Source organism: Tamandua tetradactyla, chromosome 6, assembly GCF_023851605.1.
Source record: "Tamandua tetradactyla isolate mTamTet1 chromosome 6, mTamTet1.pri, whole genome shotgun sequence".
NCBI lineage: Eukaryota > Metazoa > Chordata > Mammalia > Pilosa > Myrmecophagidae > Tamandua > Tamandua tetradactyla.
In genome coordinates, this window is record NC_135332.1 from 121390707 (window position 1) to 121408669 (window position 17963).

Genomic DNA, 17963 nt, shown 5'->3' on the forward strand with positions numbered 1-17963 from the left:
TCTTGTAACAACAGATTCTGATTCAATGTTCTAATGATTGCTAAATATAAATTCTAGACCTGTAATATCCAAAAGACCTTTTGTGCTCATTTGAAAGGATGTATGTACCCTAGAAAAGCCATGTTTTAATCAAAATCCCATTTCATAAAGGTAGAATAATCCCTATTCAATACTGTATGTTTAAATCTGTAATTAGATCATCTCCCTGGGAATGTAACTCAATCAAGAGTGGTTGTTAAGCTGGATTAGGTGGAGATGTGTCTCCACCCATTTGGGTGGGTCTTGATTAGTTTAATGGAGTGCTATAAAAGAGGAAACATTTTGGAGAAAAGGAGATTCTGAAAGAGGAGAATGACATAGACATGAGAAGCAGAGTGACCTTTGGAAATGGAGAAGGAAAACATCTCCTGGGGAGCTTCCTGAAAGGAAGCCAGGAGAGAAAGCTAGCAGATGATGCTGTGTTCACCACATGCTTTTCCAGAAGAGAGAGAAATCCTGAACCTGTTTGCCATGTGCCTTCTCACTTGAGAGAGAAACCCAGAACTTCATTGGCCTTCTTGAACCAAGGTATCTTTCCATGGATGCCTTTGACTGGACATTTCTACAGATTTGCTTTAATTGGGACATTATCTTGGTCTTAGAACTGTAAACTAGCAACTTTTTAAATTCTCCCTTTTAAAAGCCATTCTGTTTCTGGTATATTGCATTCTGGCAGCTAGCAAACCAGAACACCTTTCTGTGAAATAAATGCTGTGCGGATGGGCTGTCCATCATCACATGGAACTATTGATTTTCCGAAATGTGACTTATGAGGTGGAGGAACTGAATTTTTAATTTCACTTAATTAAAATTGATATACATTTAAATAACCATATTTGCTTAATGACCAGTGTATTGGGCAGGACAGTTCTCAAACTTTATGTTTAAGTTATTTTGAGAATTGGAGGTTGTAAAGTTATAAGATGCCTAAGAAACAGCTGTCCGCCATACAGAACGTGCCACCTTTATGAATTCCCTATTTCAGTTAATGGCATCACCATTCACAGGGCAATGACATTCAAAAGCCATGAGATGTATTAGGATTCATTCTGAAATGAAAAGAGCATGACCTTTGAATCAAGCACACCTGGCTTCAAATAGGGCATCTCCATTTTTTTGCCATTTGACCTCAGGCAAATTAAATAACCTGCAAAACCTCATTTTTTTTCATTTCTAAAATAGAAGTAAAAATATGTATCACACAAAGTTATTATCAGGATTAAATGGTGCAGCATATGTAAAACAACTGAAATAGTGCTGGACATATAAAGAGTATATATTTCATAAATATATATTACTCCTTTACTTGCCTCTCATTTAAAATGGATTAAGGAACTCTATTGATTCTGCTGCTGAAATATTTTGTGAGTCTTCTCTTTCCATTCCTATTGAATAAGTTCTTATTAATCTCATCAAATTTCCCCAATAAAATAGCCTTTTTATCAATATCTCATCCCCAATTCTCTTTTATTAATCTTTCTTATCCAAACTATCCTCTAAATTGTCACATAATACTTTCTCAAGTATAGATGTGATTCTGTCACTCAGTATTTATTGCTTTATACTTTTACTGCACAAGTATGTAATTATGTTTTGCATTATTTCAACTTTTCTATAAGTGGTATAATGTGGTATCAAAGTACTTCTATCCTTCTGCAACCTGCTAACTTTCATCTTTGGGGTCTAAAATTATGTTTTGAGGTACATGTAATTCTCATTTATTTATTTTACTATTTTGGTGTTATTTTAAAAATAATATTTAATATTATTTATATTTAAAATATTAATTAAAAATAGTATTTATTTTTAAAAATACTTAATATTTTAAAAATAATATGTAACAATTTATCGATATTTAGTATTGATTCAATTTTTTAGATTGCTATGAACATTTGGGCATGTATTTCCTTGTGAATAATGTTAAACTTGTGCTAGGATGCTGTGCTGATTTGAAATGATGTAGAAAAGCCATATTTTAATTCTAATTCCATTTTTTAAAGGTAGTCGTTTCTTCTAATCCCTATTCAGTAGTGTATGTTTGAAACTGCAATTAGATCATCTCCCCGGAGATGTGATTTAGTCAACAGAGGTTGTTAAACTGGATTAGGTGATGACATGTCTCCATCCATTCGGGGGGGTCTTGATAAGTTTCTGGAGTCCTATAAAAGATGAAACATTTTGGAGAATGGAAGATTCTGAGAGAGGCAGAGAAGAATGACATAGCCACGAGAAGCAGAGCCCACCAGCCAGCAACCTTTGGAGATGAAGAAGAAAATGCCTCCCTGGGAGCTTCATGAAATAGGAAGCTAGGAGAGAAAGTCAGCAGATGATGCTGTATTTGCCGTGTGCCCTTCCAGATGAGAGAGAAACCCTGTGTCTGCCATGTGCCTTTCACTTGAAAGAGAAACCCTGAACTTCATCAGCCTTCTTCAACCAAGATATCTTTCCCTGGATGCCTTTGATTGGACAATTTTATTGACTTGTTTTAATTGAAACATTTTTTCGGCCTTAGAACTGTAAACTAGCAACTTAGTAAATTCCCCTTTTTAAAAAGCCATTCCGTTTCTGGTATATTGCATTCTGGCAGCTAGCAAACTAGAACAGATGCACACCTACAACTTATGGTAAGGTGAATGGAACTTAAAGTGTATTGCTCATGGAATTTTATGTAGGTGTCCCCCTGTGTAACCATCATTCAGATCAATGTGGAGAACAGTTCCAGCATCCCAGAAGGCTGCCAGCACCCCACTGCCCACGGGAACCATAATACTGAGTTCTAGCACTATCGATCCCTACTCTGGAACCTCATGAACATCAATGTGCTGTTTGGAGTCTGGCTTTTCCCCTCAATGCTGTGTATATGAGATTCATTTATGTTCTGCATGTGACTACAGTTCGTTTTATTTCATTGCTCTTAAGTATCCTATTATTCGAATCTACCACAGTTATTTAACCATCCTGTGCTTGGGGTGTATTTGAAATTGTTTTTTCTATTCAAAGTAAATCTTTGATGATGTGGACATATGAACTCAAGCTGTTCAGTTTATGCCTAGGAGTGAAATTGCTAGATCATAGGTTAAATATGTATTTCTTCGCATTAGCTACTCCCCGAACCACTTTTCATAGTGGTTACAAATTTCTCCTCTCATCAGAAATTTGTAAGAGTTTCAGCTGCTCCATATCCTCAACACCACTTGACATTTTGTTGGCTGTTTGAAATGATAACCCGTCATGGTTGCACTTGCTATTTCCCTGATGACTCATGTTTTAAAGCATATTTTCATATGCTTATTAGCCATTGTATATCCTTTTTTTAAAAAAAATGTCTGCTCATGATTTTTGCACATCATTTTATTGAATTTTCTGTCTTTTTCTTATTGAATTCTGAGACATTTTATATAGTCTGTATATGAATTACTTGTTGAATTAGGTATTGCAAATATCACCACTCATCTGTGACTTGTTTTTTGCCTTCTTAATGATGAACACAAGTTGTTAATTTTAATAAAGTACAATTTTAAGTCCTTATTTTTAGTTGGTGATGTTACAGTGTTCCTTTTAAGAAATACTTGTCCCAATTTCATGAAAATACTCTCTCTTATGTTTCCTTTAGACTTATTTTAGATTTTACATTTATTTCTTTGATCCATATGGAATTAACTTTTGCATATGGTGTGATGGAGATAAGGGTCAGCATACATTTCTCCAGATGGATATTCAATTGACCCACCACTATGCATTTAAATGACAATTATTTTCGTACTGAATCAAGGTGGTGGCATTGCATAAATCATCATATTATGCAAACATGGCTGTTTCTGGAATCTATGTGCTCTGCCATTGAAATATTTCTCTATTTTTTTTTTTACTGATACCACTCTAATGGTAGGTTTAAAATAAGTCTTATGACTGGTAGCTTGGATCCTCTAATTTTTTCCTTATTAAGCTAATCTTTCCTTTCCTAGCTCCTTTGCATTTCCTATACATCTTAGAATTAGTTTGTCAATAACCTGAAAAAACTGTTGGAATTATTTAAGAAGTTCATTGAATTGAAACGGAATTTGGTAAGAAGTGACTTCTTAATAATATTGAGACTTCTTATCTAAGGACATGGTATATCTATCCATTTACTTTTCTTCTTTTATTTCTCAGTTTTCTCTGTAGAAGTTGAATACATCATTTAACAAATTATTCCTTTTTATATAAAGCTATGGTAAATAGTGTTGTTTTTGTTTTAATATTTTACTTGTTTTTTTCCTAATACATAGAAATGCAAATTTTTGTACATTGATTTCCATAAATTAACCTAGCTAAATTCTGATATAAATACTAAAATTCATCTTAGGATTATTTTAGATATTGCCTATATACAGTCATATAATTGTCATATGATGGTAGTTTTATTTTTCCATTCTAATCTCCATAATTTTTATCTTTTTCCCACCTTATCACATGGGCTAGAACTTCTAGTACAGGGGGGAACAGCCCTAACTCATTGGAAAGTCTTGATATCAGTGAAGATATTTGGGTCTGGAGTTCTCTTTGAAAGAAGATTTTCCATTACATAACTTTTAAAAAATACATATAGGATTTTTGTGTTTTATAAAAATTAACTGCCATGGTTAATTTCATGTGTCAGCTTGGCTAGGTTTTGGTGCCTTGATGTTTAATCACTCAAGCACTGGTCTAAAGTTAATGTGAAGGCATTTTTTAGATTTATATCACTAGTCAATTGATTGCATCCATGGCTGGTTATATCTACACTTGACATAGAAGATTGTTTTCAGCAATGAGAGCTGTATCACCTGATCAACTGAAGTCTTTAAGGGGAGAACTGATGATTTCAGCAATCAGAAAGAAGAATTTCTATCTCTACTTCATCCTGCCAACTTCTGGTAAATCATACAAAAACTTCAATAGAGTTCCCAATTTGTGGTCTTCCTACAGAATTTAGACTTCCCCATCCCCATGGTCACTGAGCCAATTACTACAATATCTAAAAATATTTACATGTAAATTTATATATTTATTTCTCTCCTCCTGTCCTGTTTCTCTGGAGAACCCTGACTAATACAGATTTTGGTATCGACAGTGGTTCTCGGAAAGGAAAAATAATGAGATTTCTATATTGGTTCTGTAGTTTAGTTTGGTTCTTTAATCTTATCAGATTAAAATCCACTAATGATTTTATTGCCAATAATTAAGATGGCACTAGTAGGGTGAATTGACAATGCAAGGATGTAAAATGTCACTATTCAGATACAGCTACTCAAGTATCAAGCGTGCTTGATACTTTAGCAGAGTTTTGTGGAGTTAAAAAGTGTATTGATGTTGTCTGGTAATTCCTAAATATGTGGGATACAGTTGTTAAAGAAAAGGATGCGCTCAAGGCTTCAAGTTTCCAGCGCAAGCACTGCATGAAGGACATGGAGGTTTCTATGTATGTCCTGAAAGAAACTCTTATTTAAAACCAGACTCAGAATCTCATTGAGGAAGTGGCTGAATTAAAACATAAATTGAATTCCTAACCTTATAGGGTGTCTACTGTTAAAATGAAGGCATTGATTGGGAAGGAATGGAATGCTGAAAATTGAAATGCAGCTATTTGGGCTGATAATAGCAATGATAAGGACATTGAAAACCCAGTTTATACTGAGTCTTCTTTTCCAAATAAACCTGCAGTGATCTACCCTCAGGATTCAGCTTCCAGACTTCCAGTCTACCTTGAGAGATTGGCCACTTTATCTGAAGCTGTAGAGATTAACCCTGCTGTGCTGGATGAACCTGTGACTGCCTCCGCTGAGGAAATAGAGCTCACATCTCTGTTTGAAGAGATTAACCCTGTTTTAACAGAAGGAACGGTAATGGAATTCCCTGATGTAGTTGACTTATAAAACACTGATAATTTCTCTGGAGACTCACCCCCAACTACCATAATCTAGACCTTTAATTAGACTGATGTACCAACAGGTCCCAAAAGGTGAGGCAAAAAGTGTGATCCACAAATAGGTACACTGAACTTTAAAAGAAGTGCATGATTTTTTATATAGACAGAAATCAGGGAAGTATATGTGGAAATGGATACTAAAGGGTTCAGGGTAATTGTGGGAGAAAAGTAAAATTGGATCATGCTAAAATTATTGATATGGGTGACCAAGAAAAGATTTTGGATTCACTGTTGTAGCTTTAGTAATTAAAAAAGGCCCTAATAGTTTTTTTGTGTGTGTGTGTGTGGGAGGGGGATTGGCGGTTGGCTAAAGCGTGAACCAAAAGGTGGCCTACATTACCTGAAATTAAAATGCAAGAATTACCTTTGGATAATTTGGATATAATTTGGATAAGGGATTGCAAAGACTTAGAAAGTTTGGCGTGTCCGAGTGAATTTACCACTTACAACCTGCTTATCTACCCCAGAAAGGTCTAGAGGACCTGCCTTTCACCAAGACTAAGAGGAATAAATGTATGAGAACAGCTCCATTATTGCTGAGGAGCTCTGTGGTTGCTTTCCCCACAGCTCAGATTTTATTGTGAGAACTGCTGCTACTGAACTTGGATCCTTATAAACAATGGGGATGATAAAGATTCCAGGTTAGCAGGAGCCAAATGGCAGCAGTTAATCACCAAAGAAAAGGTGGACATGGCTACCATACTAGACAGCAGAATCACAGCAGTAATCAGAATGCTGTTACTTGCAGTCACCTATTGCATGCGCCAGTTGACCATGGAGTACTTAGAAGTGAAACAGTGGGACAACTTCTGAATTCTCACCTGATCTGTATAAGTGGAAGAGTTCAAGTGAATGAAAGTCTAAATCAATCTTGAGTCAGAAAAACAGAGTCACAGACCTTTAATCAAGTCCCAGAATTATGACAGTGTATAGCCCAGAACCCCTTTAATGAAGAGAAAGCCACGTCACATTGGGGAAGTACCCTGTTATACTGCCAAAATTTGTACTGTTACTTTTCCTCCAAGTCTTCCTCAATGAGACTTATGACCTTTTGCAAGGGTAACTATGTATTTGGTAAAAAGAAATGTTCAAAGACTTCAGTGATTATTAGATATTGACTCTTAACTGACACTAATTCCAGGAGGCCCAAAATGCCACTGTGTGCGCTAGTTCAGAGTAGGGGCCTATGGAGGCCAAGTGATCAGTGGAGATTTATCTCAGGTTTGACAATAGGTCCAGTGAGTCCCCAATCCATTCTGGGGCTATTTTCTCAGTTGCAGAATGCAAAACCAGAAAAGACATATTCAGCACTGGCAGAATCCTTACTGACTTGTGAAGTGAAAACTATTATGGTAGGAAAGGCCAGGTGGAAGCCACTAAAACAGCCTCCGCCTAGGAAAATAGTAAATCTAAAGCAATAACATATTCCTAGAGAGTTTGGAGAGATTAGTGCTACCATCAAGGACTTGAAAGATGCTGGGGTGGTAATTCCCACCAGATCCCTATTAAACTCTCCTATTTGGCTGGTGCAGCAAACAGATGTATCGTAGAGGATGACAGTGGATTATCTTAAATATAACCAGGTGGTAACTACTATAACAGCTGTTGTTCCAGATGTGGTATCATTGCTTTAGCAAATCAACACATCACCTGGTACCTGGTATGCAGCTATTGATATGGCAAATGCTTTTCTCTCAATACCACCAGAAAGTTTGTTTTCAGTTGGCAAGAACAGCAATATACTGTCACTGCCCTACCTCAAGGGTATATCAACTCTCCTGCCCTAAGTCATATTCTAGTCTGCAAGGATCTTGATTATCTTTCCTTTACACAGGAGCTTACACTGGTCTATTATATTTTGATGCCATTATACTGATTGGACCTAGTGAGTAAAAAGTAGCAACTTTTCTGAGCTTATTGGTCAGAGGGTGGGAAATAAATCCAATAGACTTTCCTCCTCAGTGAAATTTATAGGCATCTAGTGATATGGGGCATGTTAAAATATATCTTAAAAGGTAAAGGATAAACTGTTGCACCTGATCTGCCCTACAACCAAAGCAGATGCACAGTGCCTTGTTGGTATCCTTAGACTTTTGGAGGCAACATAACCTTCATCTGGGTGTGCTACTCCTGCCCATTACCAAGTTATCCAAAAGACTGCTAATTTTGAGTGGGGATCAAAACAAGAAGAGGCTTGCAACAGATTCAGAGCAAGCTGCCCTGCACTTTGGGCCATATGAACCAGCAGATCCAAAGGCGCTGGAAATAGTGGTAAAAAGAGATGTTGTCTGGAGCCTTTGGCAGGCCCTTATACGTGATTCACAGTACAGACGCTTAAAGTTTTGGAGCAAAGCCTGCCATCCTATGCTGATAGTTAGTTTACTTTTGAGAAACAGCTTTCAGACCATTACTGGGCTTTAGTAAAGGCTAAACACTTAACCGTGAACCACCAAGTTAGGGTGAGAATGGAGTCACCTATCTTGAGCTGGGTGTTGTCTGACCTGCCAAGCCATGAATTTGGGTATGCAGAGCAGCACTCTATCATAAAAGGGAAGGTGCATGCACACCAGTATAAAGTGGAGGAAGTGGAGGATGTGCTAGATAGGACTCAAGAAGTCCCTGAAGGCACAAGTAAGATACATGAGAAAATAGCCCAAATGCCGAAAACTTCCACTGTTGCCACCTTACCTTTTCTTTCTCAGCCTGCAGCTATGGCATCTTGTGGAGTTTCCTGCAGTTAGTTGACTGGGAAAGAGAAAACTTGGAGCTGGGCTACAAATAGTTTTGAATGATAAAAAGACACCTTCTGAATGTGGAGAGCTATAGCCCTACAGCCCCTTCATGTGACATCCTTGAAGGAAAGTGATGAAGGAAAATCATCCCGGTGGGTGGTATTTAAAGCAGTTCACTTGGCTAGTCATATTGCTTGGAAGGAGAAATGGCCTGAGGTTTGTTTGCATATTGATTCATGGGCTCTGGCCAATGGTTTGGCTGAATGTTCAGTGACTTGGAAGAAAATAATATTAAATTGGTGACAGAACGATCTATGGGGGAAGTATGTGTATAGGCCTAGCTGAATGGACAAAAACATGAAGATATTTTTGTCCTATATGAATGTTCCCCAGAGGGTCTCTTCAGCAAAGGAGGTCTTTAATAATCAAGAGGATATGCTGTGTAACCAGTCAGCCTTTTCCCCAGTCATTCATGTCATTGCAAAAAGGACTCATGGTCAAAGAAGTAGCCATGGTGGTAGGTTGCAGTTTATGAATGGGCACAGCATGCCGGTTTGTACCCAGAAAAGCCATGTTTCAATCTTGTTCCAATACTGAGGGGGCAGCTGTTTCCAATATTATAGGTGGAAATATTTTATTAGATTATCTGCACAGAGATGTGGGACACCCAATTATGGATGTGACTTTTTGATTAGATGGAAATGTGATTCCACCCATTCCAGGTGGGCTTTGATTAGTTTTTTGGAGGCCTTTAAAAGAGAAAACATTTTGGAAAGAGTAAGAGCTGAAAGAGAGACAGCTGACAGAAACTTCAGAGCAGAGCTGACAGGCAAAAAACAGAAACATGTATGTTTGGAGATGCCTGGAGCCCGGCAGGTGTCACCATCAGATGCTAAGCAAGCTAGAACCTGGAGAGAGTCAAGGAAAGCAAAGAGATGAGAGCCAGCCCAGGAGAAACGATGTGAGGAATGCCTATAGGAACAGAGGCTAAAGGCAATTGAGCCCAAGGGCAAGGGACCAGCAGATGCCAGCCATATAACTTCCCAGTTGACAGAGGTATTCCAGAGCCATTAGCTTTTCTTGAGGGAATGTAGCCTCTTGTTGGTGCCTTAATTTGGACATTCTCTCAGCCTTAGAATTATAAACTTGTAACTTATTAAATTCCCTTTTCAAAAACCATCCCATTTTTTGGTATATTGCTTTCTGGCAGTTTAACCAGGCAATACATATAGCAACATGAACTTCCACTCAAAGAGGACAACCTGGCTACAGCCATTGCTGAGTGCTCAGTCTTCCAGTAACAAAGACCAAACCTCAGTCCTCAATATGGCACCATTACTCAAGGTGATCAGTTTGCCACCTGTTAGCAGGTTGATTACATTGGACAATTTCTATCATGAAAGAAGTAGTATTTTATTCTTACTGGAATAGATACATGCTCCACATACAATTTTGCCTTCCCTGTATGCAATGCTTCTGTGAAAATTATCATCTTTGGACTTAACAGGCTCTCTTATCTACCATCATGGCATTCCACACAGTGTTGCTCCTGATCAAGGAACCCACTTCACAGCAAATGATGTATGAAAAATGATATATGCTCATGGAATTCCCTTGCATTATTCCTCCTCATCATGAAGCAGCTGGATTGATAGAATGGTGCAATGACCTTTTAAAGATTCAATTATGGCACCACCTGGACAGCAATATCTTTCAGGGCTCAGTCACTGTTGTCCAGGAGGCTGTATAAGTTCTGAATTAGTGTCCACTCTATGGTGTGGCCTCCCATAGCCAAGATTCATGGATCCAGGAATCAAGAGATGAAAATAAGAGTGATCACTATTTTCTAGTGGATCACTATTACCCCTAGTGATCCACTAGAAAAAAACTGCTTCCTGTCTCCACAATCTTAATCTGCACAGGTCTACAGGTTTTAGTTCCATAAGGAGGACTGCTTCCAACAGGAGATACAACAATGATTCCAATGAATTGGAAGTTAAAATTTCCACCTGGCCACAAGCAAATAAAGGAATTACTCTATTAGCAGGGGAAACTGATCCTGACTATCAGAGTAAATAGAACCGCTACTACACAATGGAGGTAAAGAAGAATTTGGCTGAATATAGAATATTCCCTAGAGCATCTCTTTGTACTACCATGCCCTGTGATTAAAGTCAATGGAAAACTGCAACCACCTAATCCATGAAGGAACTACTGATGGCTCTGAAAATTCAGAAATGAAGATTTGCTTCTTCACTCCACCTGCAAAGTACCTATGTAAAGGTAATATGGAATGAGTAGTGGAAGAAGGAAGTTAAAAATACAAGCTATATCCACGTGACCAGTTGCAGAAATGAGGACTATAATGTTCATGAGTATTTCATCCTTTCTTTAAGAACATGTTTGCATATATATACATGAAGCAAACATCTTTGTTTCCCCTTCTATATTATCCCCTTATCATTTAATGTAAATTATATTAACATTATGGAACATTGCTTAAATTACAAGACATTGAGTTTAAGAGTTAATATTTCTTAATGACTTTCATCTTCTTCTGGGAAAAGGGTGAGTATGTTTCTGGTTGTACACAGGACAGAAAATATGTGAATAAATTGAGGCAAAAGTATGACTGTTATTGTTTTATTTAGAGATCAAGTATGGATTAAGGAGATGTGTATGGGTTGAGGGGTGAACAGTGAAGGTTATACTCGTGTCAACTTGGCTAGGTTATGGTGTCAGTTGTTTACTTGTGCAAATGATGGCTTGATTGTTACTGTGAGGGTATTTCATGGATTTAAATCACCAGTTAATTGCATCTATGGAAGATTATGTCTACAATTAGCAAAGGAGATTGCTTTCAACATTGAGAAAAGTCTCATCCAATCAGTTGAAGCCCATACAAGGAGAAGTGATGATTTCAGCAGTCAGAAAAAAAAAATTCTATTTCTACTCAACCAGCCAGCTTCTCCTGAGGAATTCATCAAAACCTTCATTGGAATTACCAACATGCAGCCTGCCAATCCCCGTGGTTCCATTTGCCAATTCTTATAATAAATCTAATATTATTTACACACACACACACACACACACACACACACACACACACACATGCATATATATCCTGCCGGTATATATTTATATCCTGCCAGTTCTGTTTCTCTGGAAAACCCTCGTTATTATAGAGGCTATTCTGATTTTCTGTTTTTTTCTTTCATCAGGTTTTGTAAATTTGTCAATATATATCTATTTCCTCTAAATAGTAGATTTTGGGTCATTAAATTTCCCTTAATTTCCTTTTAGCAACCTTGTAAATATTCATAGTATTTATAGTGGCTTCTCTGTATTTCTATTGTTAATTTCATTCAAAGGGGCAATTGATGTTCTACTCCCTCACATTTCTTCCATCAATCATTTTTGTAAGTATTTATCATTTTATTTATCCTTTCACAAAAAATTATCTGTGTTGATGTTCTATATCATAACTTTGTTTTTTAACTTCATTCATTTCTGCTCCTGTCTTTAATATTTCCTTCAATCTACTTTCTTTGGGTTTAAATTTCCATTCTCTTTACAGTCTTTTGATATGGAAGTTTCTAAGTTTTTCAACCTTTTCTCTTTCTTCATATACACCATATTTCCTTCTGATAGCTGCCTTTGATGTTTCTAACATGTTTGGTGTTGTATATCTTTATTATCATTTACTTCAAAATAATATCTCATTTTCATGATGGTATCTTCATGAAAGGTTTTTATTTTTTAGGTGCATGGTCCAGGAATCAAACCCAGGTCTCCTGCATAAAAGGTGAGCATTCTACCACTGAACCACTCATGCACCCTCTCATGTTTTTTTTAAGCATGTTTCTTAATTTCCACCAATTAGAAATATTCTGTTTATCTTTCATTTATTACTATTTTATTTTTATTGTGGTTGGATATTCTGTATACTTTAAGCCCTTCAAAATGTGAAGATACTTGCTCAATAGGCCAGCATTTGGTTAATTTGGGTAATTACAGTGTGTGCACATATGGGGAGTGTTGCACACCCTTCATTAGGAGGCACATAATAATGTCTTTATTTCTTGTGGCAGACAACACTATCTCCCATCCTACATATTCATTTACATGTGATTTTTCATACTTCCATCAAGGAGTAGGCTGCATGTATTTCCCCTTGAACTTGAATGTTTCTTAATGCAAACCAAAATAAGGTAGAAGTGATTTGTATGACTTCCAAGGGTAGGACAGAAAGATGAGGCATTTCTGCCATGTTCACTGGAACACTTGGCTTTGGAACCTTGGACCACCACCCTCTTGGGAGTCCAACTACTCTGAAGCCATCATGCTGTGAGAAATGAGAAGACATAGAGGAGTGCTAATCAGGTGGTCTATTTAGGAGTTCCAAAATGTGAGTCTTCCCAGCTGAATTGGTCAATGTTCTCTAGAGAAATAGAACCAAAAGGAGATATCTGTAAATATAAGATTCATAAACGTGCCTCACACAACTGTGGGAATGCAAGAGCCCCAAATCCCTAGAGGCTGTGAGGCTGACAACTCTGATGAAGGGTATCAACCACTGGCTGAAGAAACAGTGAAAATTCTCCCTCCCTTAAAAGCCTTCAACTGATTGGATCAGATCCAGCTGATTAGATTATATTGTTTGTGGGAGATGTGCTCTTAGTTAATTGTAGATGTAATCTGCCACAGCTGCAATCAACTGGCTGATGAATTAATAAGCCATTAATTCAGACGGTTTAACATCTATCATGGTCAGGTTATATGTCAACTTGGCCAGGTAGTGGTAACTGTTTTTCTAATTGGGCAAGTGCTGGCCTGTCTGTTGCTATGAGGATATTTCATAGAATTAAATCATGATCATGTTAGCTGCATCCATAGCTGATTCCATTTGTAATCAGCCAAGGGGAGTGTCTTCTGCAAGAAGTGATGTTTAATCTAATCATTGGAAGCCTTTTCAGGGGGATTCAGAAGAGACAGGCTCTCTTCCTGCTTCAACCAGTGAGCCTCTCCTCTGGAGTTCATCCAGACCCCCCATCGGAGACAACAGCTTCACAGCCTGTGCTATGGATTTTGGACTCTACATTCCCGTGCTTATGTGAGGCACTTTTATAAATTTTATATCTACAGATATTTCCTGCTGATTCGGTTTCTCTAGAAAACCCTGACTAATACAGCCTAGTACCAAGAGTGCCTCTTAAGAAACAGAGTCTTAAAAATGGGTTTTTATGATTGGTTTTCTCTCTGACTGGACTCAAAGGCACTAAGGACTCTGTTTCCTGTAATCAGAATGATATTGCCAATCCATGGGGTGAGTTGGCAAAAGAGATAGTCAAAGTATCACCATTCAATTATTCTAATGCTTGGCTTGTACAAAGCCAGCCTCTGGAGATGATGTTTTTGAAACCTTTACAGAGTTTTGTTGAAATAAGAGGTATGGAGATGTTGTTTGGTTGTTGTTAGATACACTGTATACAATAATGAGTGAGAGGGATGGGCTTAAGGCTTCAGATGATAAGCTTACATGCTGTTTGACAGATGTAAACATTCTTATGAGTGTCCTGAAGGAAAATCTTACTTCCTGTAGCCATAGACTTGAGATCTCTGAAAATCAGACTCAGAATCTTATTGTTAGAGTAGCAACTTTACAGCATAAATTGAAATCTCAATCTTGCATGGTATCTGCTGTTAAAGTAAGGGCATTGATTGGAAAGGAGTGAGACCTTGAAAAATGGGATGATAACATGTGGATTGAAATGATGTCAGTGGAGAGGTTGAAACCCTAGGTCATGTGGAGTCTTCTCTAGATAACCCTGTAATAGTCTGCCCTGAGGACATAGCCACCCCACCTCCAGTTCGCCTTGAGGAGTTGACCACCCAAACTCCCCCTGAAGGGATTAGCCCTAGAGTGATTAATCCTGTTTCACAGATGAAACTGCAAATGAAGGCCCTGAAGCAAATGGCTTGGAAGATATTTCTAATTCTTTTCATGACCCACCCCCACCACCCCTTGTTTCTTCCAGACCTAGAACTAGACTGAAGTCCCAACAGGCCCCTAAAGGTGAGGTACAAAATATCACACATGAGGAGGTACATTATACTTCAAAAGAACTGTGTGAGGTTTCCAATTTATATAGACAGAACCCAGGGGAATATGTGTGGCAATGGATTTTAAGGATGTGGATAATGGTGGGAGGAATATAAGGCTGGATCAGGTTGAATTTATTGATATGGGCCCATGAAGCAGAGATTCTACATTCAGTGTTACAGCTCAAAGGGCTAGAAAAGGCATTAACAGTTTGTTTGGATGGTTGACTGAAACATGGATCAAAAGTTGACTGACATTACCTGAGGTGGAAATACCAGAAGTGCCCTGGTATAATGTAGATGGGGGGATCCAGAGGCCTAGAGAGATCGGAATGGTAGAGTGGATTTATCATGCAAAGCCTGCTTTTATACCCTAGGAATGTTCAGAGGATGCACCTTTTACCAGAACAGTGAGAAATAAATTTGTGAGACTAGTGCCATCATCCCTGAAGAGCTCTGTAGTTGCACTTCTCTATAGGTCAGATATTACTGTGGGAACTGCTGTCACTAAGCTGGAATCCTAAAACATAATGGTGATGACCGGATTCCAAGTTGGCAGAAGTCAGGTGGCAGCACTTAATCGCCAAAGACAGGGGTGTCTATTATAATAGACAGCAAACTCAAAGCAGGTGTCAAAATGTGACACAGAGATTTGTGATGTTGGCTAGTAAATCATGGGATACCTGTAAGTACAATGGATGGTCAGTCTACTAAATTCTCGTCAAGTGAACAGAAGTCTAACCTGAATTACAAAAACACAGAGTCATGGCCCCTCAATCAATTCCCAGACTTGAGACAGTTTATAGGCCCAGATCCCCTTGAATGAAGGGGAAGCCAGGTCCCTCTGTGGGGGAACCTTGCTACACTGCCACAAATGTATATTGTTTAACTTCCTCCAAGCCTTCCCCAAAGAGACCAATGGCCTTTTACAGGGTAACTGTTCATTGGGGAAAAGGAAATAATCAGATATTTCAGGGTTTACTAGACACTTGTTCAGAAATAACATTAATTCCAGGGGACCCAAAACATCACTCTGGTCCACCAATGAGGGTGGCGGCTTATGGAGGTCAGGTGATTGATAGAGTTTTAGCTCAGGTCCATTTCACAGTGGGTTCAGTGGGTCCCCAGACCCATTATGTTGTTATTTTCCCAATTCCAGAATGCATAATTCGCATAATTCGCATACATACTGAGCAACTGGCAGAATCCCCACATTCGTTCTCTAACTCATAGAGTGAGGGCTATTGTGGGAAATGCTAAGTGGAAGGCACTAGAACTGCCCCTACCTAGCAAAATAGTAAATCAGAAGCAGTACCATGTTCCTGGAGGGCTTTTAGAGATTACTGCCACTCTCAAGGATTTGGAGGATGCAGGAGTGGTGATTCCCACCACATCCCCATTCAACTCTCTTATTTGGCCTGGGCAGAAAACAGATGGGTCTTGGAGGATGACAGTGGATTATTGGAAGCTTCAACCAGGTGGTAACTCCAACTACAGCTGCTGTCCAAGAGATGTGGTGTCATTGCCTGAGCAAGTCAATACCTCCCATGGTACCTGGTATGCAGCTATTGATCTGGCAAATGATTTTTTTTCAATAGCTGTGTTCTAGTTTGCTAGCTGCTGGAATGCAACACACCAGAGACAGATTGGCTTTTAATAAAAGGGAATTTATTTTGTTGGTTCTTCAGAGGAAAGGCAGCTAACTTTCCACTGAGGTTCTTTCTTACGTGGAAGGCACAGGATGGTCTCTGCTGGTCTTCTCTCCAGGCCCCTGGGTTCCAACAGCTTTCCCCGGGGTGATTTCTTTCTCCATCTCCAAGGGCCCGGGCTGAGCTGCAAGTGCTGAGATGAGGAATGCCAAGCTGCTAGGCTGTGCTACGTTGCGATCTCTCATTTAAGCACCAGCCAATTAAGTCAAATGTCACTCATTGCAGCAGACACGCCTCCTAGCTGACTGCAGATGTAATTGGCAACAGATGAGGTTCACGTACTGTTGGCTTATGTCCGCAGCAACAAGATTAGGTATGCTCACCTGGCCAAGTTGACAACTGAATCTAACTAACACAAGCTGTTAGTAAGGACCACCAGAAACAGTTTGCTTTCAGCTGGCAAGATCAGCAATATACATTCACTGTCCTACCTCAGTGGTATATCAACTCTCCAGCCCTATGTCATAATCATGTCTGCAGGGAATTTAATCATTTTTCCCTCCCACAAGACATAACACTGGTTCATTATATTGATGATATCAAGTTGATTGGACCTAGGGAGCAAGAAGTAGCAACTACTCTAGACTTATTGGTAAGGCATTTGTGTGTCAGAGGATGGGAGATAAATCCCCCCCCCCCCCCAAAATACAGGGCCTTCCACCTCAATGAAATTTCTAGGTATCCAGTGGTGTGGGGCATGTCAAGATATCCCTACTAAAGTGAAGGATAGGTTGCTGCATCTGTTCCCTCCTACAACCAAAAATGAGGCACAATACCTAGTTGGTCTCTTTGGATTTGGGCAACAACGTGTTCCTCATTTGGGTGTGCTACTCTGGCCCATTTATGGAGTGACCAGAAAAGCTGCTCATTTCGAGTAGGGAACTGAACAAGAGGAGGCTCTGTGACAGGTCCAGGCTGCTGTACAAGCTGCTCTGCTACTTGGATCATACGTTCCAGTTAATCCAATAGTGCTGGAAGTGTCAGTGGCAAATAGAGATGCTGTTTAGAGACTGTGGCAGGCCACTCTAGGAGAATCAAAACACAGACCCTTAGGATTTTGGAGCAAAGCCTTGCCATCTGCTGCAGATAACTACTCTTATTTTGAGAAACAGCCTTTGGCCTGCTCTTGGGTCTTAGCAGAGACTGAATATTTAACCATGGGCCACCAAGTTACCATGAGACCTGTTCTAGTTTGCTAGCTGCTGGAATGCAATACACCAGAGATGGATTGGCTTTTAATAAAAGGGGATTTATTTTGTTGGTTCTTCAGAGGAAAGGCAGCTAACTTTCCATTGAGGTTCTTTCTTACATGGAAGGCACAAGATGGTCTCTGCTGGTCTTCTCTCCAGGCCCCTGGGTTCCAACAACTTTCCCTGGGGTAATTTCATTCTGCATTTCCAAAGGCCTGGGCTGAGCTGCTGGTGCTGAGATGAG

General features: G+C 38.9%; 1 long non-coding RNA gene across 1 annotated transcript in view; it reads left to right on the forward strand.

Moving 5' to 3' along the window:
* Positions 1-17963, forward strand: part of LOC143686323 (uncharacterized) — a 101202-nt gene that overhangs the window by 34389 nt on the left and 48850 nt on the right. Inside the window, exon 2 of the long non-coding RNA XR_013177031.1 lies at positions 12482-12523. This is a non-coding gene — a long non-coding RNA (uncharacterized LOC143686323). The remainder of the gene's footprint in view (positions 1-12481; positions 12524-17963) is intronic.